Source organism: Peromyscus maniculatus, chromosome 1 (assembly GCF_049852395.1).
Source record: "Peromyscus maniculatus bairdii isolate BWxNUB_F1_BW_parent chromosome 1, HU_Pman_BW_mat_3.1, whole genome shotgun sequence".
Taxonomy (NCBI): domain Eukaryota; kingdom Metazoa; phylum Chordata; class Mammalia; order Rodentia; family Cricetidae; genus Peromyscus; species Peromyscus maniculatus.
This window is the reverse complement of record NC_134852.1, coordinates 186,228,695-186,252,502: the sequence shown is the minus strand read 5'-3', so window position 1 is coordinate 186,252,502 and position 23,808 is coordinate 186,228,695. Positions and strand designations below refer to the sequence as shown.

The window sequence follows — 23,808 nt, the reverse complement described above, 5'->3', positions numbered from 1 at the left end:
GAGACATTCAGGCCCAGCGGCGACCCACAGAGGTGTACAGGCCCTGCGGCAGAGATAAGCAGATGGAGGTGGACAGGCCCTGCGGCAGAGATAAGCAGACGGAGGTGGACAGGCCCTGCGGCAGAGATAACCAGACGGAGGTGGACAGGACCGGCAGCGGCGGCCGACAGAGACCTTCAGGCCTGGCGGTGGCCCACAGAGGTGGACAGGCCACGCGGCGGAGACAGGCGGACGCAGGTCGGCGACTTGCGGAGGTGGAAGGGCCCGGTGGCAGCGGCCGACAGGGACATACAGGCCCAGCGGCAACCAGCAGAGACATACAGGCCCCGTGGCAGTTCGCAGAGGTGGATGGGCCCGGCATCAGTGACAAGCAGAGGTAGGTAGGCCCGCGGCGGCAGCCGGCAGAGACATACAGGCCCATTCGCCGCCCGAAGAGGTAGACAGACCCAGCGGCAGCTGACAGGGACATACAGGCCCAGCGGTGGAGACAAGTGAACGCAGGTGGGTCTGTGGCGGCGGGCCACAGGGGTGGACAGGCCCGGGGACGGAGAGGGGCAGACACAGCTTGGAATGGGGACGCCCCTGGCCCCAACACCTGGGGAAGAGGCTATCTCCGTGGGTCGGAACCAGGGCGAGTCTGGACACTCCGTCTGGGGACAACCCAGGGCCCAACTGCTGATCCTGTGAAACCCAACAACTTGGAGGTGTTGGTGAGACTACCCTGCTCAGCTGAAACCCACCTGGGAGAGGATTCAGATGCCTACAGTTTGAAGTCTGAAGAAACAAGATCAGCTGAGGAGTTGACAAATGAACAAAACGTGACCTGGGAACACAGAAGAAGGCGCTACCCAGTAACCAAACCAGATCACAAGAATCATAAGTATATAATTCACCGACTGAAATCAGCTGTCCCTGAAGAAACAGCCCAATAGCACCAATTTAACCAAGAACCCCTACTAAACCAAGACTAAAAATTAGAACAAGAGAGGCACTCTCAGACACAGACACCACCTGCACCGCACAGAGGAAAAGATGAGTAGACGCCAGTGCAAAAATACAGGCAACAACATAAAGACCTATATGGCAACATCAGAACCTAGTGATTCTACACCTGCAAGACCTAAACATACCATGACAGAAGAAACAGAAGAGATCAACCCTAAAAATGACTTTAAGAAGATGATAGAGGCCCTTAAAGAAGAAATAAAACATTCCCTCAATGAGGAAATAAAAACTTTCCTTAAAGAGGAAATGAAAAACTACCTTAAAGAGGAAATAAAAACTTTCCTTAAAGAGGAAATGAAAAACTCTCTTAAAGAGGAAATAAAAACTTCCCTTAAAGAGGAAATGAAAAACTCCATTAGAGAGGAAATTAAAAACTCCCTTAAAGAAATGGAAGAAAAAACGAACAAAAAATGGGAAGAAATCAAATCAAGCCAAGAAAAAGCAATTAAACAGATGAAAGAAACATTCCAAGATCTGAAAAATGAACTTGAGACAATAAAGAAAACACATGCTGAGGGAATGCTGGAAATAGAAATCCTGACAAAACGAACAGGAACTACAGAAACAAGCATAACCAACCGATTGCAAGAGATGGGACAGAGAATCTCTGACACTGAAGACATGATAGAGAAAATAGATTCGTCAGTCAAAGAAAACACTAAAGACAAAAAAGTCATAACACAAAACGTCCAGGAAATTTGGGACACCATGAAAAGACCAAACCTAAGAATAATAGGGATAGAAGAAGGAGAAGAATACCAACTCAAAGGCACAGAAAATATATTCAACAAAATTATAGAAGAAAACTCTCCTAACCTAAAGAAAGAAATACATATGAAGATACAAGAAGCTTACAGAACACCGAATAGGCTGGATCCCAAAAAAAAAGTCCCCTCACCACATAATAATCAAAACACTAAACACACAGAACAAAGAAAAAATATTAAGAGCCGCAAAGGAAAAAGACCAAGTAACATATAAAGGTAAACCCATCAGAATAACACCAGACTACTCAATAGAGACTATGAAAGCTAGAAGATCATGGACAAATCTCATGCAAACACTAAGAGACCACGGATGCCAACCCAGACTATTATACCCAGCAAAACTCTTAATCACCATAGGCGGAGTAAACAAAATATTCCAGGATAAAACCAGATTTAATCAATACCTGTCTACAAACCCAGCCCTACAGAAAGCACTAGAAGGGAAAATTCAACCCAAAGAAGCTAAACACATCCATGAAAAATCAAGCAATAGATAATCCCACACTAACATACACCACAGAAGAAACAAGCTGGTGTAGCTATCCTAATATCTAGAGAAAAAGGATGTTTCTAAAGAGAAGAAGTCTTGTGGCAATGCCTCAGTGGTCCAGGTAACTACCAGAACTCGGAAAAGTTGGTTGAACTTGGGATTGACTGGGAGGCCAAAGATTTAAAAAGCAGAAGATTCTCTCAAGACACAAGTTGTGTGATAATAGTGTGTTTTGTGTGTGTGAATGAGAATTTGTAAATGTTGAATTCTAGGCTTTGACAATCATTGTCAGTGCAGATTAAGCTGCAAGTATTTATGCTTTAAAACTTAAATTATAAAGCTAGTTATGTCTTTCTAACAACTAGTTTTAATGTTTATGAGCATATTTTACCTACATTACCTTTTCAGGATGTTGAGAAAGATGCATCACAAACAAAGGCTGGAGGCTGGGGGCTAGATGGTTTTGAGGAAGAGGTCTTGGTGGACTCTTTCATAGAGCAAAGGGAAGCAATGCCTTCTGGGAAATGAGCTAAGTTTTAATCTAGTCTTTAGGATTAGAAGTCAAAAACAAAAATATTAAGGAAAGGAAAACCTAATTGATCTTTGAAGTATTGTTATATGGAATTGAGTGGGACTTTTGAGGCCTTTCTTCCAGAAAACAAGGACTTGGTTGTCAGGCCTATATTAGGTCTAAACCTTGGTGCCATGTAGTTGTACTTAAATCATTTCAATGGAAAGTGTCTTAGTGATTGGAACTTCTAGTGAAGTTTGGAGTTCTTCCATTTGAAAAATGTGATATTTGCATGGGATTGTTTGAATCTTGTTTTCTAGTCCCTCCCAATCACCACCCTCATAGTCTGAAGGTAGATTTTTCTCTTGATAAAGGAACAAAAAAGGTGAACATCTTGTTTGTAAATAGGTATGTAGTAACTAGTGGTAAACTTGAAATGGTAGAATTCTTTAAAGCCTAATTCTAGATAGCCTTAAGAAAATATATCTTAATTACTTTTGAACCTGTATTCACCTTATTTTTTCCAAATATCTTAAGTTATATTTTCTTTTTCAGAGCTGCTTCTTATTTGGGGCTACTTTTTTTTTTAATTGAGGCATAATTCATAAAAGGGTATATTGTTTTGATGAGACTTTTTACAACTGTGGCTGGATGTCTTTCTTTAGTCTTCCAAGAAGGGCCATTTTACTTTTTTAGAGTTACTTTTTAAAGTCATGAGGTCAACAACTTGGACTACTATGCATGTAAGTGCTAATGCAAATTAAAGCCCAAGTTGACCTCCAGCAGCAGTTCATTCTATGTTGACAGTGAGAGAACACTTTGCCTGTTAGGATACTGTTACTCGTGGACTGAAATGCTGAAGGAACCCCTCCCCCTATTTTGTTTTTTTTGCAAAAATCAAGGTATATTCTAGGGTTTCCTGGCTGACCTCAACAGATAAACTGAGATGATAGTCTTAGTTCAGAAATGATCTGAATGTAGATTTACAGTCTACGTGTACAGCTGGCTAAGTGAGATCGCTTTCACAGTTCTGCATGTATCCCATCGGCTCCCCATTAGTCACTGAACTCTTAAAACTGGTATTGTAACATTATTACAATGTTTTGCACCAATTTTATAAACTTTACAGTACAATATGTGTTCCTTTTCTGAGGCAAACCAAAGGTATATTTCTCAAGGTTCTGCTGCTATCAGCAGTGTTGATGAAGGATTTTTTATACATTTGTAATAGATAGAAATAAACCAGAAAAAAAGAAGAAAAAAAAAGTGGTGGAGGAAAAGGTGAACACTGCAAGAATACTCAAAAGGGCTGAGAGTTGCAAACGCCAAGATTGGCTTTGCATAGTAAATGGAATAGAACAGCTCTGAACTAGAGCTTACTTTTCCTGGTTTGGTCTGACAGAATGATTGAATGCTTTTGTACAAAAATCAGAGCCTTAAAAACAAGGATTTGGTGAGATTGTAAAATGGTGTGCCACTTTGGCAAAACAGTCTGGTGGTTGGTCAAAATGCAAAACATTGTTACTCTGTTACTCAACAATTCTACCCTTAGGAATATAACCTCAAACTACTGAAAATGTGCACCTATGAAACATGTACATGAAGGTTTACAGCAGTGTGTTGCTAATAGTAAAAAAGTTAAAACAACTCAAATAGCTATCAAATACTGGAGAGAAATAAAATGTGGCTTATTCATACAATAGAATATTATTAAGACATAAAAATGAATGAGAAACTGACAGATTAAATGACTTTGGTGAACCTTCATAATTTCATTTGTAGATCTTTCCATTTCTAATTTATAAATACATTTGGGGTTATAAATTATAAATGTACTGCCTCCTGTCAACATTGTATACTTCTATTTGATGATTTCTGTGTCAAACATTATATGGAAATGTTTCCAAGTATTTTCTGTATTAACTGTGAATGAATAAATTTGTAAAAAAAAAAAAAAAAAAAGAGTTTAAAGACCTAACTTTGCTGAGACTGGCAGGAGATTGGCTGCAGTAGAAATAGATTCTTGATTAGAAAAGAAATCACCAGAAACAAATTCAAGGAAAGAAGAGCAGGCTGTGGTCCTGCTACTTGATTCAAGTGATGAGATATGGAAATGCAAGAGAGAACAGGAGTGGGGTACTCTAATACTGTAAGTATCTATTCCATGTCAATTTGCATTAGCCAGCGAAGGTCATAGGATGTAAGATAATTATCCTACAGAATCCTGTGTGTGCATACATACTAACTTGTGTGTGTGAGTGTGTGTGTTGTACAGAAACAAAACAACATACACACACATACACACACACACACACACACACACACACACACACACACACACACACACACACAACCTTCCAGGACAATGGTTTTCAACCTGTGAGTCAAGACTTCTTTTAGGGTTACATATCAGATATCCTGTGTATTAGATATTTACATTATGATTCATAATAGTAGCAAAATTACAGTTATGCAGTAGCAACAAAATAATTTTATGGTTGGAGGTCACCACGGCATGAGGAACTGTATTAAAGGGTCGCAGCATGAGGAAGGTTGAGAACCACTGATGTAGGGGAGCTAGAGCCGACACTGACTTAATCAGTAGCTCCACAATCAGTGTTAACATTTGTTATTATTTTCAGCTAATAAGAGCAAAAATCGGGGTTGGGGATTTAGCTCAGTGGTAGAGTGTTTGCTGCCCTGGGTTCAGTCCTCAGCTCCGGGGGGGGGGGGAAGAGCAAAAATCATTGGGCATAATTTTATGGCATCTATTGTACAAAGCCAAGCAACAAAGCTAAATAAAATAAAGTAAAATACAGACCATATCTATGTACTCAGGTTGTGCAAGGGAAGCTGAACCTAATTAAATTAAATACTTATTTTTGAAATATATTTCTCCACTGTTCTTTGAGCAGGTATATGTGAGTGATGAACTGAAAATCACTAATATTAAATTTCATAGAAGATGGCAGAATATCATGAAGGCTCTGGTGGAAATAAATGCAAATCACTCTGGGTTTTCACTCCCACAGATGTACTTCGAGGAAAACAAAACTCCATAGAAAAGATGGAGAAATATTTCAAAATACTTTAGGAAAAAAAATGTAACACATTAGAGTCATCAGGTACCAGATAGTTCTTAGAGCTCCCATAGAAGTTAAATTATGGAAATTTTCAGAAGAAAAATACAAGATAAATATGCTTAGGATAATTAAAGACCAAAGTTACAAAGTATTAATTACTTGAGAAATACACAAGCCATTTGGAAAACAGTAAAATACCTATACAGAATACTTTATAAATATCAGTATAAAATGAGAATTCAATGGGCACTATCAACAGTAAGTATCTACAATATCTAAAAATAAATTTGGAAATAAAAAACCCTCCAACAAGATCCAGAATATTACATTACATTGTATGAAAAAATTAAATAATAATAAATTTACTCTATTATCTAAAAAGGACTACTTTTTTTTTAAAGATTTATTTATTTATTATGTACACAGAAGAGGGTACCAGATCTCATTACAGATGGTTTTGGCCACCACATGGGTACTGGGACTTGAACCCAGGACCTCTGGGAGAACAGTCAATGCTCTTAACCTCTGAGCCATCTCTCCAGCCCCTAAAAAGGACTACTTTGTTACCACTTTTGTATAATAATTTGGCTCCTATACCATACAGCTTTTTTAAGCATTTTTTTATCCTTACAAAAATGCATGTTAATGATATCTAGTTTATAACATAGTGGCCTATGAAGTGTTCTGTCATGCTTCCATATGTTTTTCCAAATAGTTTCCATTTTAGCATACAAATAAACGTATTTTTAAATTGTTTAATTTTATTTTTTCTAGACTTCTACTTGTAGGATTTTAACATTTGAGATTGTTTCTTTTGGGAATATAACTCAAATGTAGTTGGGAATATGACTAAAATCTGGTCCCCAGGAATCAGGGCAGCTGGCTTTTGGGGGGAAATGGGGAGGGGGGTTGAAGTATTTGGCCAATGGGATTGACCCTGCACGGTCAGCTTTAGCAAAGTTACAGAGAAAATTCCCATTTTCTAGAATTTCCATCCCTGGGCAGTAACTCTCACTCACTTTGCTTATCTTTTATTCACTGTTTTTTTTTTTTTTTTTTTTTTTTTTTTTAAATCAGGCCAGGTGCGAGGCACTGGGCATGAATGAGATAAAAGAGAGATGGTCCTTTTCTCAAGTCAAATCTCATCTCTTCCTGTTTTTTTTCCCCCACAGTAGCGTGGGATACAGAAAGTAAGGCTTCTTGAGTTGACTCTCTGAGACCAGATGGAGACAGGAGAAAAATAGTCTCTAAAAAGGGGCTACTGGTGTGCACAGGCTCTCCTCAGAGAGGGCAGAACTTTTTCATCACACTGGAGCCAATGATTGTCCCTGGTTATATTACACTCCACTAGGATCAAGCCAGGAGAGCATCACGCAGCTTCTTGACAGTTGAGACAAAGAACAGACGAAAACCTCGAGAAGAAACTCATCTCTTCAGAAAACAGGAAAAAGACCCAAATAAGGAAAAGTCTACAAAACAAAACAAAACAAGGCAGGCCAAGCAGCGTAAGCATCCCAGGCAGATACTGCGTAGGCTGAGATCTCCTTGGGCCTGCAGCCAAGCACGTCTGCACGTACAGTTCCTGAGGTGTGTCTTGCTTATCTCTCTGTACTTTCATAAACTTGGCTCCTGACTTATTTCGTCATGGGTTTTAATATAGTAGATTGAGAAGGCGTTTTGAACAGCATGACTTAGGGGCATTAAGCATCACTTTCCAAATGCTAATTGAACTAGGAATTATTGACGCATAGGAGAGAGATAGGACATTTTTGGGGTGCAACTAATCTCACAGCATAGACATTAAGAACAGTCTTCAGACCAACCTGTCATCCAAGACCCAACTAAACAGAGATCTCAAAAGACATAATACAGACTAAGAAACATTTCTTAAAATGCTTGATACCCGTACCTGCTGTGGATATCATTCTATATAAATAAAACACTGATGGCCAGTGACCAGGCAAGAAATAGGTTGCCAGGCAGGAAGTAGGTGGGACAAGGAGAGAGGAGAATTCTGGGAAGCGGAAGGCTGGGGGGAGAGACACTGCAGCCACCACCAGGACAAATAGCATGTGAAGACTCTGGTAAGCCACCAGCCATGTGGCAAGGTATAGATTTATAAAAATGGGTTAATTTAAGATCAAAGAACAGTTAACAAGAAGCCTGCCACGGCCATACAGTTTATAAATGATATAAGCGTCTGAGTGATTATTTTATAAGTGGATTGTGGGACTGCGGGCTTGGGGAACCTGGAGAGAAGCCCTCCAGCAACACGTACCCATCAGGGTAATATAAATTTGAACTACTTTGAGATTTCATCTTACCGCAGCCACAACTGCTCAGATTAAAAAAAACAAACAAACAAACAAAAAAACAATGATGATAGGCACTGGTGTGGATGTTGTAAAATGGAACACTCACTGTTGGTTGGAGTGCAAACTGGTATAGCTACTATGGAAATTAGTGTAGAGGTTCCTCAAAAAGCTAGAAATAGATGTACTACATGATCCAGCTATACTGTTCTTGGGCATATACCCAAAGGACTCTATATTCCACTATAGAGAAACCTCCTCATCCATGTCCATTGCTCCCCTGTTTACAATAACCAGGAAGTGGAAACTGTTGATAGATGCCCATCAACTAATGAATGAATAACGAAAGTGTGATATATTTAATGGAATATTATTCAACTGCTAAGAAAAATGAAATTAAGATACTCGCAGGTAAATGTATAGAGCTAGAAGTACTCATCCAGATGGAGGCAACTAAGATCCAGAAAGACAAACATCATATAGTTTCTCTTATTTGTGAATACCATAGAGGGTATTCATTTGGAATACCCATAGAGGTCAGTAAATTAATAAGAGGGCTTGATGTGGGGGTGGGGTGAAAGTGGGGTGTAGTGGTAAATTTCTCTGGTCCTGCCCGGCCCTGCTTAATATTATCTACAAACTGTATGGCCTATGGCAGGCTTCTTGCTAGCTAGCTCTTTCATCTTTTTTTTTTTTTTTTTTTTTTTTTTTTTGGTTTCTCAAGACAGGGTTTCTCTGTGTAGCTTTGCACCTTTCCTGGATCTTTCTCTGTAGACCAGGCTGGCCTCTACCACCACCCGGCTAGCTCTTTCATCTTAAATTAACCCATTTCTACTAATTTATGTTTTGCCATGTGACCGTGGTGTTACCCGTCTGCTAGCATCTTCCTTCTCCTTTGGTGATGACTGGCACACCTCTCCAGACTCCACCTTTCTCTTTCCTGTCTCTCTCCTTGGATTTCCTGCCTGCCTCTAAGCTGCCTTGCCATAGGCCAAAGCAGCTTATTATTCACCAATGGGAACAACATGTATTCAGAGCATACAGAAAGACATCCCCCTGCAATTGGGGGAGCATTCAAAGGAGGAAAATAGAATGCAGTGGTCTAAGGGGCTAAAAGGAATGCTGCAACAGGAAGAGCTGAAGTGGAGTTGAATCACTGTAGAAGAGAGGACAGAAAGAGTGGAAAGGTCAGAACTGGTGGACGACTACAGGGAAACAGTGTCTTCCACACAACAGGACAGCTGCACATCTGTGAACACAGCAGATGGTGACTGAGTACCCAAGACCTGTGCAAGCTCAAGCCAGATGAAATCCCAGCACTGAGGGGAGAGGCTGGCATGAAGTAACCCCACCCCCAGTAGAGAAGCTGGTGGCAACCGATAGCTCCTGGGAGAGAAAGAGTCCATTTGAAGAGAGTTGCCCCTGGTTAAGTTGACCACACTCCAGAGGAAGTTCATACCACTTATGGTATTTTAATAACTCAAAGATTTTGGGGTTTCCTTGGGATTATTTTGTTTGCTAGACTGTGTCTCTTCAACAACGTCTCCCATGAGGCTTTAGCATCAAGGTCACTGAGAATGACATTCTATGCAAAAGTCACTTTTATCAGTAGAATTCCCGAAGGACCTGGAAAATTCAGTGTAGTCACCAGGCCTGCTCCCCAAGAGAGAAACTTCTGGAATAAAGAGTAGAAAACACATTCCAGCCCCCCACCCTCCCACCCCCGCCCCCGACTGGAACCATAGAAGCCTTGCTGGGGAAGAAAGCAAAGGTTCCTGCTGTGCCAGAAACCCTTAAGAAAAAGCAAAGGAATTTCAGAGTTGAAGTTGAAGCACCTTCGGAAGAAGTTTGCGCTGAAGACACTGTGAAAGGCAAGGAGGAAGCTTATCTATTAAAAGGTAAAGCACTATCACAAGGAATACAGGCAGATGTGTGGACAGAGATTCGGGCGGCTAGGATGGCAAGGAAAAGGAAAACCAGAAACTTCTACGTGCCTGCAGAACCGAGTTGGCGTTTGCCACCAGAATCCTGCAAGGTGTTGCAGCTTCTCCGTCTTCGTCAGATTTTCAATGGGACCTTTGTTAAGCTCAACAAGGCTTCAGTCAACATGCAAAGGATTGTGGAACCATACTTGCATAGGGGTACCTCAACCTGAAGTCAGTAAATGAGCTCACCTACAAACGCGGCTATGGCAAAATCAGTAAGAAGAGAATTGCCTTGACAGTTAATTCCTTGATTGCTCGATCTCTTGGAAGCATGGCATCATCTGCATGAAGGATCTAATTCATGAGATCTATAGAGTTGGAAAACGCTTCAAAGAAGCGAATAACTTCCTGTGGCCTTTCAAATTATCTTCTCCATGAGTGGAATGGAGAAAAAGACAACTCATTTTGTGGGAGGTGGAGATGCTGGCAACAGGGAAGACCAAATAAACAGGCTTATTAGACGGATGAACTAAGGTGTTGCCCATGGCATTTTTGTAATCTGGTCAGTTAATAAACAGTCACAACCTGGCAAATTGAAAAGAAAAAGAAAACACATAGGGTCCCTAAAGGAAATGGTGAATTCCCTTTCTATGATCTCACAAAATACATGTCAATCAATCAATCAATCAACCACCACATAGTTGGTGAAATTGGATTGGTAGAGAAAAATGGTGACAGGATTTATTTTCTATTCATTTCAGAAATGTAGAAGCCCTATGTCAGCACAGGGTCAGAGCCATAAAGAACTATAAGGAGTCTTTAGACATCTTCATGAGAGTGCATGGTTAATACACTCTATGGAACATGGCTTAGAGTTGAGTTTTCAAAAGCCTACTAGAGGCTGGGGAACTGTCATGTGATAACTGATTGATCTGTTGGAAACATGCTGATCATGTTTAAAAGAAAGTGCCATGAGTTGCCCCATTTCAGCAGTTCATCATTGATACTATACCAGGACTGCTTATACCTTATTGTGGCCTAAGAGTTAGGCTAGAGCACTTGTGTGGTCCGTGATAGTTTTACAGAGTACTGTTGAGCATCCTGGTGGGTAGTCAGTTATGGCAATGAACCAAACTGAAAGGAGCCATTAAGCCCTCATTCACTTACTGTAGAGTGCAAGCAACCAAGCCTTTGTTCACCTGCTATAACTGTACAAACAAGTGTACTAGTGTTTCATTTCCCCCACAGAACAGCACTAGTAAGAATAAGATATAGTGTAAAAGTATGGGAAAAGTAACTTAACCACTGAAGGTTCCCAAACTCAGAATCCCTACTTCTTTAAGGGCATAGAGGCAGAGTCTAAATGGGTTGAGGGAAGGAGTCTGGAAGTGAGAAAGTTCCGGGTCAAAGAGGAGAAAAGGGCAAGTGCCAAGACCACAAATGAGGCAGTCTCTGCAGGAAGTCCCTCAGCTAAGAACCCAGTAAGAAAGAACAGAGGGTAACATGTGAGCGTGCCAGGCCTGAAGATGGAGAGCATTGCCTGAGGCCTGAACTACAGCTTCTTCATAAACTGCAGCACTCACTGTACACCAAGTTCAGTGGTGGAGGCAATTTCTCTCACGAGGTCCACTGATCAAAGCCCTTTAATTGTCAGTGGTTTTACTTGAAAGATCACGTACAGGATTTCTGCCTGGAGCAAGACTTGTCAAATATTACACAGTGTTGATCAGAACTTGAAGACATTAGTCTCACTAGGCAGTATAGATGTGGTACAAACAGGTCAAGAGTTAATACTCCTTGATGTAGATAAGAGGCATTTGACTTTATGTGTGAATAAGAACACTGTCCAAGACCTCCTGATTAAAAATATAAGAAATTCACATTCAATCACAGCTTCAAGTACAAACCATTTCTTAAGACACAGGACCCATTTTTGGATGAGAGTGTGCCCATTTGCTTTGAAGCATGGTCTTTGGTTTTCCCTGACATTATACCAATTACTGAAGGTTAAGCAAACACTGATATGGAAAAGCTATCAATCACACATTTGAAACCCTGGTCAAAACTTGAGATTTGCAAAAATCATAGTCTTTTCTTGTTACAGTTCTTGGTCTTAAAGACAATGATTTTGTGATTAACTCATGTTCCAAACTTGTCAAGGTTATACCTTTGTTTAGGTGTTCCTAAGAGCAAACCCAGAGACAGAGTTTGGGTGTATATAGGCAATCAATGATGGGTATACATTGTGATAAATGTTTCAATAAATCATTTTGTTAGATAAGCATCATAGAGCATAATTATATAACCTAGAAGGTATGAGCCAGTCATTCTCCTTTGCTTTTGATGAAATTAAAAGGCTTCATAAATGTGAGATACATGAGATTGATGCAAGTAGAGTATAGCATATTATTTTATAGTAAACTTTTTTATGAATACACTCTAAAAGTAACAACTTTTAACTTGGGTATAACCCTCTGTCTAATTAAACTTAGGACCCACTCAGTGGGAGGTAATCATGCTCGGTAATGTAGGCCTAGCCAACTGCCCATACTAAGACGGTATAGGCCCTAGAAGAGAACCTGCTACTTCCATTTCCTATGGTGATATTTTATTTGTACTGAAATGTGATTTTATTTGTATGTATGTTAATAAATAAAGTTGCCTGGGGGTCAGAGCTAATAGTAATCCATCGCAGAAGCTGGGCGGTGGTGGTGGTGGTGGTGGTGGTGGTGGTGGTGGTGCACGCCTTTAATCCCAGCTCTTGGGAGGCAGAACTAGGCAGATCTCTGTGTGTTCAAGGATACAGCCAGCATGGAGACACATGCCTTTAATCTCAATACCAACCATAGAAGACCTGGAGGTCTATACAGACAGGCAGTGATGAGGTCATGTGGTTGGGTTTACAACCAATGAGAAGGCAGAACAGAAAGTCTTTATAAAGACAAACACACAGGAAGTAGCTCTCTTGGCTGAAGAGGACAGCTGCAGAGTGAAGGGTAAGGCTCTTAGCTCTGACCTCTTGGGCTTTCGTCTTTGCATTGGTTCTGTGTTTCTTATTGAATAAGACAGTTACTTTTACAATTTCCCTAAACAAATGTAATTTCTAAATACTTATCCTTAAACCCACAGATGAGATAACTCTCATCCCTTATCAATGAAGCTTCTTTATGTGATAAATGGAGGCTTTTACTGAGATATACAACTGGAACAATTCAGACTGTGGGGTTCCCAATCACAACTGATTCATCTACAATCTAACCCGTATACCTAAAAGGATCAGAGAAGGGCTGTAGAAAGATTGTAAGGGCCAGGAGACCAGGTTGCCTGCTGTTATTTCATGTCCCCTAGATATGACAGGGAAAAGTCACCCTTGAAACCTCACCAATGTCATTGCCTGATCAAGACTGGCACACTATCTGACATGCCAACGTGGATGGGGAGATTTCCACATTGTCTCACCCCTAAATGAAGCACTACAGGTAGTCAATGGCCGCTGAGAGAGGGAGAATCAATTTCTTCTGGGGAACTCCTACATAAGTCTTCCAGTCCCAAGTGGTCAGTCTTGGACACATGAGCAACCTTAAATGGATTTGGTAGGGTGTGTGTGTGTGTGTGTGTGTGTGTGTGTGTGTGTGTGTGTGTGTGACTTTGGGAGGTAGGGGGACACAGGAGGAGCTGAACCATGGAGAGGGGCAAAAGTAATACAGATGCAGTGCTTATGTACCATGTTCTCAAAAAATTACAAATATAGGACACACATAAACCAATATTAATAGTTATAATTAAATAAGCATTATGTGATCTACATCAAAGCTATGGCACTTTGTATGAGTGACAGCACATTAGGTTTGCTTACACTAGCTTCAGCACGAGCATGTGAATGATGCTTACACTGCTATGGCATAGTGACTGTTGGCAGCACTAGGTAATGGGAATCTTTTAGCTCCATTAGGATCCTCTGAGAAAACACATATAACACATTTCAGTGTTGTTCACAGGGAAAGGGAATCTCTTTTTTTTTTTCCTGAGTAACTGATGATGATTGTTGGGACCATACTTCCCAACACTTGGCTGACTAGAAAGCTAATGATTTTGCCTAGGTAGAGAGCTGACTGAAGTCATTGTCCTAAATGGGAACTATCTGCAAGAATCCCTCATGAGGAGTGATGTACAACTGTATCTGCTGACTGTGGTTGGCCTTGGAGATTAAAAAACAAAATCAGTCACCCCACAACTGAGGAAGCTAAGCCCCAATTATGAATTCCCATAAAAACCTGGCAGTGCTTCAACAGTTACTGGTACTACACAGTACCTGGAATTCAGGTGCCAGTTTGTTGCCTATCATAGATCCATCCACAAGAAGCGGGTGATTTGTGTGCAATTGTCAAGACTTCCACAAAGAAACACACCGTAAGGTATTTTCAGATTTAATTGAAATCAGCCAGACCCACTAGGAACTTGACAAGATCAAAGCTCCACTTTTCACCTTCCCACTGACATCACTATGAATGAAAGTTACTTCCTGTCTTTCCATTGGAATCACTTCCACATGAATGGAGGCTGCAATCACGAGCACTGCAACTATGGTAACCTGCAGTAGACCTGCATTAAAAACAAAAGACAGGAAAGTGGGAAGGAAGCCAGCCCGGAAGAAGAAAAGGATGTGAATGGGTGTATGAAGGGGATAGAAGAGGGTAATGGGAGGCATGAACATATCAGTATATATTGTATACATGTATGAATCTAAAAAAAATAATAATATAGTTAACAAACAAAATCAAAGGGAAAAATACAGGAGAGATGCAGCAAGATTACATGAACAGGACCAAAGAGGAAAGGCAGGTTCCGAGACGTCTGTTCAAATCCGGTGCTGCACTGCAAGTGAGAGTCCACTCCCCAGGTTACAGCACAGAACAGCGTCCCAGAGACAGATGCTTGAGGAAGGATCCACCTTTAAATACAGGCTCCCCCAAATCCGGATGTTAAATCTTAACTTTTCTTTCACAGGTTTAGAGACAAAAAGAGCAGCTTCCTCTCCAGCAGGCAGTGGCGATATTGTGTTCTCCAATATATTGTGCACCCTAATAAACTTACCTGGAGTCAGAGAACAGAACAGCCATTAGATATAGAGGCCAGAAAATGGTGGCACACACGCCTTTAATCCTGGCAAGCATCCAGTTTGATTAGTGTGGAAATGAGAGAAATCCCTTTCAAGAAAGACCACAGTGCTCTGTGAGGTGGGTGTGCCCATTGTTCCAGTTGTTAGAAAGAATGAGTCTTGTGGCACGTTGTGCACAGATAGGGAACTATTTTATATCATGCAAACAGAATGTTCCTGAAATACAGGTGGAGTGACAAGCTACTGCAGCTCTGAGAGAGAGAAAAACATGAGGAGACATGGGAAGGGCCACCACTCCCATCCTCTGCAGATGGGAGAGTCTGTGCAGAGCCTTGGCATGAAGGAACAGGAAATAAAGAATTTCTACTTACCTTTAGGTCTCTTCAAAAACTCCTGTGTTACAACTGATGTCATAACTCCCCGGGTGCTCCAGAAGACTCCTGATGTTTCAATTAATAATTGAGGGATGAGTACATGGGAGCTACATGTCCTCAGAATCCTCCAGTTGATGGCTTACAGTCTCTCCCCTAAGCTTGTTCCATATCTGAAAGACCATCAAGTTTGTTTGAGCCAAAATCAGAATTACATAACAGGGAAAAGTGTAGAGGAATCTGGACTTAATGACAGCCTTCTGTCAGCCTGGTTCTTTCTCCTTAGATAATTCACAACATCTCCACCCCACGGGAGGAAAGTCGGGAGCATCAACGTACAGAACGCAAAGCAACGGGCCTTACCGTTGGGATCATTTTCTTTGTGTACTTTCCAGAGGAAGCGGATGTTAGCATGCAGATCTGTGCAAGTGGGAAATGTACCACAAACTGCACTGCACTGTGCTCTAGAGTCCGAGTTCCTCCTTAGAGAAGCACAGCTATGATGTGTATTCAGTTGGAAAATCATTTTGTTCCATTCTTCATAACTAGGGTGAAAGGTCACATATTCTGGATTATGTCTCAATATGCTTAGCACAGGGGAAGTTAGTACTTAGAAACTGTAGTTCTGCTTTTTATGGCCCACTTTTCCTGGAATTGAATTATAGAATCTTCTTTAAACTGAGAGCTAACTGTGTTCATGGATAAACCCAAGTTTAGGCAGATTGAGTAGAGGTGGATTCTGAGAAACATGCCCACAGCCTCTGTTGGCACTCTTCTGTCTCCTAACATTCTTTAAGCACTGCTGGCCTTTTCTTTGGTAATATTAGACCACAGTGGTACTGAGAAACAATGCATCCAAAGATACAGTGAATCTTTGTAACAGCCAATTTCTGTCTTTTCCAGGCCCAGCTTTGCCTCTATCTCCCTGATGCTCCCCATCTGCAAGGAATATCTTCCCTCTTCTCATCCTGAATCTCAGGAATACAGACTCATTCTTTAGGACTTGGTCCAGGTGTCATCTCCTGAGGGAGCCACTGCTACACCTATTGCCCAACATTGATACATACTCCTTTGTTCAGTGATAAATGGGCCTTTTCTTCTGACTACCTCTCAGGGTGTAATTCTTTGACAGGTGACATCAGAATACCTGGAGGTCCGGGAAGGTTTTATTTAAAAGTATTTTCCTTAAACCTAACTAAAACATTCTCGGAATTGAAAGGGGTATGAATCCCAGTGCTATTTTTAGTAAACTCCTTAAGTGATCTATAGGAAATTGAAAATTGAAGAACAAAGGAATACCAGGTGTGGGGCTCATGTCTGCAATCCATCATGTGGGGGGAGGGTTGAAGCAGAAAGATCACTATGAATTTATGTCCATTCTTTGCTAGAGAGAGAGAGAGAGAGAGAGAGAGAGAGAGAGAGAGAGAGAGAGAGAGAGAGAGAAGAGAGCGAGAACTGTCTCAAACAAAGCAAAGGCAACAGCTAACTAGGCTGTCATTCATGGATGTGTTCCTACTTTCTAGCACATGACTGGACATTCAGGTGATTGACAAGTGTCAATCTGATTCAGTCCTTCCTTTGTTTTTCTCATTCAGTCATTTGATCTATAAGAATTTATCAAGCACTTATTGTCCCAGTGCTTAAATTTGGAATGTCTCCCCAAGATCCTCATGTAGAAAACGATTGTTCCCCAGTTTGGTGCTATAGGGAGATGGTGAACATTTTAAGAGGAAGGGTCAATGGGTAGTCTCTGGGTCTTGTCACTCTTGCCTCTTCGCTGTGAGGTGAGTGAGGAGTGAGTTCTCTTCCTCCACACCTGCCTGGTGTTCTGTCCTACAAAAGGCCAATCAGTCACTGGCTTAAAGTTTGAAAACTGTGAGCTAAAATAGACCCATTCCCCTTGTACATTGATTATTATAGATAATTGCTATAGTAATGGAAGCTGAGTCACATAACGTACACCACTTATTTTTCTGGAAACTAGAAAATGGTGAGCAAGTATAATATGCTCATTTTATTGTCATGCTGTTTTGAAAAATCTCACAGTTCCTATTGTTATTTTCATGAGAATAGCAAGCTCTTTGCTGTAGATGGAAGTTTCTGTCCCACCTGCAATGATGTGGGAAAATGCTCTTATGCACTGTAAAGATTTGTTACTCATATTGCTTTAATAAAATGCTGATTGGCTAGTAGCCAGGCAGGAAGTGTAGGTGGGGCAACCAGACTAGGAGAATTCTGGGAAGAGGAAAGGCAAAGATAGAGTTGCCAGCCAGATGTATAGGAATGTTGGACTGAGAAAATGTACCAAGCCATGTGGCTAAACATAGATGGGAATTATGGGTTAATTTAAGCATAAGAGCTAGTTAGTTATAAGCTTGAGCTATAGGCCAAACAGTTTATAGTTAATACAAGCCTCTGGCTGTTTATTTAAGACTTAACAGCTGCGGGACCAGGCAAGACAGAAACTTCTATCTACAGTTTGCTACAGCACTGAAACTTACATCATTTCTATGTGTTTGTTCTTGATTTATAGAAACCCAGTTCTTTCCCCCACCTTTCAAATTCTGCCACCACTTCCAAGCCCAGCATACTCAATTCACCTCTCAAGACTTTTTCTTTAACCCCTGGGTCCTACATACTCTTTCCCATTCTTATTCATTGAGAACTCTCGCTCAGTCGTTTCAGAGATTGCTTCAGTCATTACTTTGAGCGGGATTATTCTGTTTTCTGCAGAGGGGATGTCCCATATTATTTTGTACTTGTGTCATGCATACATGGCATGTCTCTAACACTGCAATATGAAACCTAGAAAAAAACTGCTATATCTGAATTGCTATCTTACTTTCATATTTTATTAAAACAGAATATCTTCAGAGAGAAAAAGAGAACACTAATGGATTATTTTGGCATGGAACATGTAAAGTTTATTTTTTTTTTAAGCAAAAGAGTCTCCATTAAGCTCACAAGCTCTTCTTTACCTTGCAATAAAGTGTTTTCCCTGATTATGGAGGCAAACACAAATGAATCAGTACTGTTAAAAACAACATACTTTAAGAAGGTTGTGTCTCAAAATGTTTTAGACAAATATTTATCACATGAATCACCGAACACGAGCTGAATGATTCCAATGCAAACACATGTGTGCAGTTGTAAGCAAGTTTTGTTTTTTTAATGGCTCTTCGGTAATGAGTAACTCTAGCCAATCAGCAGTTCTCAAGCCCTGCTGTGAGCCAGAGTCATCTGGGAAAGTCCCATGTCCAGTCACACTCTGCAGCCATTAAGCTGCAAGGTGTACAATTGCCAAGGAGGAACTTGTATGATTTTTTAAAAAAAGATTCCCCAGGTTATTAGAATGTTCATCAAAGTTTAGCACTGTTTTAGTACATTGTTAAGTAATGATTGAAGGATAATTACTAACAGTTGGTTGATATTTTTACGAGGATAGATGATGCTTTGATTTTCAAAAGACAAAGATCAGATATCTTAATGAATCTGTCTTATATAAACATGCTTTTGAATTGAGCTACTGTAATATGTATTAGTCAAAGTTAGTCAAACAAGAACAATGAATGGTTTATACTAATTTGACTCAATGGGTCACAAAAAAAATTAAAAAAGGACATGAAGTTGGTAGGCAGCTGTGGGGAGGCTCTGAGAGGGATTGGAAAGGTGGAATGGGGACAGATATGATTAAAATATGCTCTATACATATATGAAATTATCTGTGAAAAAAATTTAAAATACATTTTAAAAACTGACTGGTTTAAAACCTCATGGGGATATAAGTTTGGTCGTGACATAATATCAGACATTGTTTTTGGAGTTGCCAGCAGCTAATATTCCAGAATTCATCTTACCATACTATGCTCCATCCACAGACAGAAGAATCTCACGGGGGCATTAAGTCAACCTGCAAGCAAGTAAAAGCCAAAATCATAAGAGATCAACTCAGAGAAGAAAACCTCAGAGTTTACTGTAGTTAATTTAACGGCAGAATATAAGATGACATATTATGTTCTACACTATTATAGTCACATGACCAAAACAAATAATGTGAGGGGAATAACTGATCCCCTAGAACCACACACGGTGTTTTATATACACTGTCATAATTAGTCTTATCAGGAATTCTATAAAGTGTCCACTATTGTCTCCATTTCCCAGATGAACAATCTCAAATTACAAGAGATTAATATTCTACTTAATCTGGAGGCTGTTAGTTCAAGAACCCAAGCATGACTTTAGATCCAATAAATTCCAGGATTCATATTTTTCCTTTGCAAAGCCATAAGACCTTGTCCTTCCCCTCTTTCCTCTGTGCCCCCGTGTCTCTTCCTGTGGGAAAATGTGTTGTGTGCTCTGTAGCAATAGGCTGTGTCTTTACAAGACCGCAGACTTATTAAGTCTGGCTTGAGCAAACTGGAACTGAGTGTCCACATAGTATCATGGGATGGAAACAGCATACTGAAGAGATTTCTTCCTATTCTTGAGGAAATTCCAAACACTTTATAAAAAGTGTCTACTGGCTTGAATGGTTTCCAGACTGGAGCACAGAAGAGTCTCTGACATCATCATCCCTCAAGACCTAAAGTAGTTTAGCTTTACGATGTTCTTCCAGAGACCACAAGCACTTAGGGGAGAAAAATTCAGTCCACCATACATGCTGCTGCTTTGGGGACCATGCTGTCTCTTGACCATTTTTAGAACTTCCACAAGACATAGCCAAGGGTGGATGGCAAGATCCTGGTGCTGCTGGAAAGTGCATCCATGACTCACTATCATGTCTCAGCCGTTTCCCAGCTGCTCCACCCACATTTGTGATTTGCATCATTAGCTGTTCTCACCAAGAGGTCTGAAGACTTATAGGCTCAATTCTGCTTTCTCTGAGTTGCATCAGACCACTGGCTATAAAAAATACAGTATCTATTTTAGTGAGACAAGCCTTTTCCGCTGCCCTACCTCCTATTAGCAAGTAGCTTGCAGCCTGCCGGAGGCAGAGTAGAGACTTTTTGTTGGTTGTGAATATATTCACAACGAAATCGCCAGAACAGCTCTGTCACTTCCAAATTGCCCTGATATCTCTGCTATAGATGCCTTTATTTATGTTCTGCTCTGTGTTTTAAACTCACACATGTTCTTCATATCAACTGAGTGTGCTATGGCAGACTCCAGTGTTCCAGTCCGATTATAAACTCTTCTCCCGTGAAATGGAGATGTCTAGTCCCTCTACAGCAGCCCCATTACCCCATTTGTCATTTCTCCTGATTTATTCCCCATTTGTGTAAGTCTCAGCCACACGGCATTCACTCCTTCTCTGGTCAGACCCTCCAGCATCCCTGCTTCCTTTCCCTCCTTGAGTATTTAAGCTGTAAGTGCCAGACCTTGTAGCCATCTGACCAGCTGCCTTTTCTGTTTCTGCAACCACTTGGGCTACTGTCACACAAAATCACACACGGTGTCGTTACTATGATTGCTCACAGCCAGTTTAAGTTGGTATTCACTTCACAGTTCTCTCTCTCTCTCCCCCTCCCTCCCTCCCTCCCTCCCTCCCTCCCTCCCTCCCTCCCTCCCTCCCTCCCTCCCTCCCTCCCTCTCCCTCCCTTCCCCTCCCTCCCTTCCCCTCCCTTCCCCTCCCTCCCTTCCCCTCCCTCCCTCCCTCTCTCCCCTCTCCTTCCCTCCCTCCCTGTCTCTCTCTCTCTCTCCCTCCACACACATTAAGTCTGCTGACTAGCAATGACTTTGGAGTTTTTCACACTAATTTGGCTCCTTCCCTTTATATAGCTTGCTTAAAGGGTTTCACTGTTACATTCATCATTATCTCTTTCTCTGTACATTACGAACAAGTTTTAGCCTTCATCTTTTCTTTAAAAAAAATCTTAACTGTCCTCCAGACTTTTCCTGCCAAACTCTTATCATATTTTACACATTATAACCTTATTTTTCTTCTATAATCAACCTATTTCTCCAGTATATCCCATTCTAAAACTTAAACAAAATTCTTCTGATTTTGTATCTCCTCATATATAAGGTATTTGTTTCATATCTGACATGGTCCCAGAAATATTTAACTTTAACTCTAATGACAATTTTAATTTTTATTTCTAATTTGATATTTAAGACATTTTGAGCAGTCAGATTACCTTCCCAGCATCATCAGGAATATTGTTGGCACAGTTGGGAGTTGGACCAGGGAAGAATAGCTCAGAAGACACCAGGTATTCCTTCAGCATTTATCTTTATCTTTTCAGTAAGATTTTTCAAAAAGTAGATAGAATGTTCACATTCATTTCTTATGATGAAAACTGTCTTCTGGGATCTCTGAAATCATGGTTGAAAGCCACCAATGACTGGTCAATCCAACAGACATGCATGGCTCTTTTCAGAATTATATCAGCCACAATCCTTAGTTCATGACTGTGATGCTTGACACTGATTGTTAGTTTGACAAGATCTGGAATTAGCTAGGAGGCATTCCTCTGGGCATGCCTGTGAGGGGTTATCTGGATTGGGTTAATTGACAGGGAAGGTTTCCTTCTGCTGTTGCCAGCTCTGTTCAAGGGGTTGACATTCTGAACTGAATAAAGAGAAGATAGAGAGCTGAGTACAAGCTCTCTGCTTCCTGTGATATGATGTGAGCAACTGCCTCAAGCTCCTGGGACTATGACTTCCTTGTGAGAAAGAATGCGTGATTCTCTTCAGTTGTGATCTGAAAGAAATCCTTCTTGCCTTAAGTTGCTTTTGAAAGGTATTTTTTGTCACAGCAACAAGATAAGTAACTAATAAAATGACATATTCAATATTAGTCCACTTAAGGTTTCTTTTTTTGTCATTGGGTTTAGGATAATTATTAAACAATACCCATTAAATAAATCATAAAGCCTCAAATCAGCCTGTTTCTGACTAGACTGAATCTTACCATCCCAGACCCTGCCTGCTACCACCCAAGTAAATCAGTACAGTAAATATGTTCCTCTTTCCTTTGTTTTAAATTTGAACTCTTTTTTTTTGGGGGGGGGTTTAAAAAGTATCATGATACTCTTAAAATAATTAACACATATGTCAATATCCACACATACTCTTATGTCAGTTGCTTTGATTAATTTTTGCTTCTCTGGAACAGCCTTTTGTAAGAGTATAGCAAAGTACACCAGCTCTTCCATTCTTGGGCTTCTGAGGTCTGGAGTAGCAGATACACTACGGGCCTTACATTAATAGTCTAGGGCTTGGTGATATCTGCTGGCATCTTTCTTTTTGAAAATCAATTCTCTTCTTCATTTGTGCTCTAGTCTGGCCATTCTAGTGCATTCTCTTTTACTAGTTTTTGTAATTCATCTTTTTTTTTTTTTTAAGTCCTCTCAGGTTTTTATTTCCTCTGTTTTTTTTTTTCCAGTGCTGGGAATCAACCAAGACCTTGTGCTCTGTATCATTAAGTCACACCTTTTGTGCTCAATTTCTATTTCATAAGTCACCCTCATGCAATCAAAGGAAATTAGATGTCCATGTTATCTATATGAAGAGTGGGGAGTTAAATCCCACTGTAATCTTCAGTATATCTCCTGAGTTAGAATAATTTGTTAACTGCCTCTGTGATTTTACCTAGGTTTTCTTCTAAAATGGAGAGGACTATAAGAATCACGTTGTGCTGATTAAAGGGTTGAGAATATTAAAGTGTGAAATGCAATTTCTGGAAAAAGGAAGAATGGATAAATGGACACTATGTTACTTCAATTTTTTCATAGGTTAACCCCTCTCTTTTCCTTAACATGGACATCAAAACTATAGAATATAATATAGGAATTCAACTACATACCTAAAACCTTTGTCCTAGGGATTAGTCTCAGTGGATTTCTCATATGCCCCAATAGTGGCCCTGAATGGGAGATAAGAAAAGGGTCATTCTGCATCCAAGATATTCAAGCATGGCTGTCAGGCCAGTGGAAGAATAAAATGGGGAATCTGGTCTTTCTTTAATTTCCAGGTAATACTAAGCCAAGTTTTAGCTATGGGCAAAAAGAACATCCATCTTGCTGTCAGTTGCACCTAGATAAGACAGTTGGATTTCAAATCCTTCAAATTACCAAAAGGTGCAACCAGGGTTTTCATAAGAATCCACAAGATCACTAAGTTTGGCAATGCCAACATTTTAGTAGGTGCCAGCCAACGAGACATATAAGGGCCTTTTCCACAACGAATTTGAAGTTATAAATGCACAGGAAACATTTAAA

At 40.4% G+C, this 23,808-nt stretch overlaps 2 long non-coding RNA genes and 1 pseudogene across 3 annotated transcripts; 2 read left to right on the top strand and 1 right to left on the bottom strand.

Moving 5' to 3' along the window:
* Positions 1 to 8,558: 8,558 nt before the first annotated feature.
* LOC102919920 (large ribosomal subunit protein uL30 pseudogene) lies at positions 8,559 to 10,735 on the top strand (annotated as a pseudogene).
* Positions 10,736 to 14,504: 3,769 nt separating this feature from the next.
* On the bottom strand, positions 14,505 to 15,904 carry LOC121826891 (uncharacterized). 2 transcript variants are annotated; one of them, XR_006069048.2, is made up of 2 exons: positions 15,584 to 15,904; positions 14,505 to 14,695 (listed from the first exon to the last, which is right to left on the bottom strand). It is a non-coding gene; the product is annotated as an uncharacterized LOC121826891 (long non-coding RNA). The 2 variants fall into 2 exon arrangements; XR_013048159.1 differs by lacking the exon at positions 15,584 to 15,904 and adding an exon at positions 15,188 to 15,570.
* LOC143270974 (uncharacterized) lies at positions 15,146 to 19,852 on the top strand. Its single transcript, XR_013048160.1, has 2 exons — positions 15,146 to 15,330; positions 15,440 to 19,852. It is a non-coding gene; the product is annotated as an uncharacterized LOC143270974 (long non-coding RNA).
* The last annotated feature ends 3,956 nt before the right edge of the window (positions 19,853 to 23,808 follow it).